Source organism: Neomonachus schauinslandi, chromosome 7, assembly GCF_002201575.2.
Source record: "Neomonachus schauinslandi chromosome 7, ASM220157v2, whole genome shotgun sequence".
NCBI lineage: Eukaryota > Metazoa > Chordata > Mammalia > Carnivora > Phocidae > Neomonachus > Neomonachus schauinslandi.
The window spans coordinates 30,201,822-30,202,982 of NC_058409.1; positions in this window are offsets into that span (position 1 = coordinate 30,201,822).

Genomic DNA, 1,161 nt, shown 5'->3' on the forward strand with positions numbered 1-1,161 from the left:
GCTCTATCGACTGACCCAGCCAGGTGTCCCTTTTGTGCTTTTTAATATTCAAATTTTGCCAGAGTAAAAAGGTAAATCTCACTCCTTCATTTTCCTTCCCCAAAGGTAAGAAATTACTTTTTGTGTGTCCTCTTTAAAATATAGTGTATATATACTCAAACATCCAAATTTTTTTACACATACTATATAACGCACTTTGGTTAGTATCAGTAAAATATATATATTGAGGCTTGCCAATGATGACCGCAAGGATTAATGTGTGGGGGCAGTGTATTAGGATCATGGACTAGGAAGCTCTTGGACCCTGAGGTCCCACCCTTCTATACTATCTCTGGACAGGATATTTCTTCCCTTACCCACAAAGAAGCTTCCATAAGCTGCCTAGGAACCAAATATTCATAATTTGAAAGTGTGTGTGCCTGAACGTGTCTGAATTCAGGGAGTTGTATAGATCATATCCTTATGTGAATTTGTCTTAGTTTGTTGTTTCCCTATTATGGGTCTGTGTCAGGATCTCTGGATGTCACTGGGTGCGTGTCACTGTTAGTGTGACACTGTATCATGTTTGGTGTGTATGCGCGTGTGTGAATGCGCTGTCCTTATCCAGACGTTCCTGTTTGGTGTTATTTTAGATAACCGCTGCGATCTGTATTCTTCAGCCCCCAGCTCCCCCACTCACTGCATGCCAACATTTTTTTTTTTTTTAAAGATTTTATTTTTTAGAGAGCGAGCGAGAGGGAAACAGCATGAGAGGGGAGAGGGTCAGAGGGAGAAGCAGGCTCCCCGCTGAGCCGGGAGCCCGATGTGGGACTCGATCCCAGGACCCCGGGATCATGACCTGAGCCGAAGGCAGACGCTTAACCATCTGAGCCACCCAGGCGCCCTGCATGCCAACATTCTTGAAGGATGGGCGGGTGTCGGGGCACAAGCTCGCCTAACTCCAGTTTCCCAGAGAGAACGCAACAGGACTTCCCGTATACCCCGCGTCCGCCACGCACGCAGAAGAGGCCGTTGTGCACGCACACGCGTTCAGCCTGGGATACGAAGAAAACCTTGGGCTCGCGCCTTCTCTCGCGCGCTCTCTAGTGGCCTCAGAGAGCAGCGCTGACAGAACGAGGGGGCGGAGCCGACGGCGGCGGAAGTGAAGTCACTTCCGGGCTG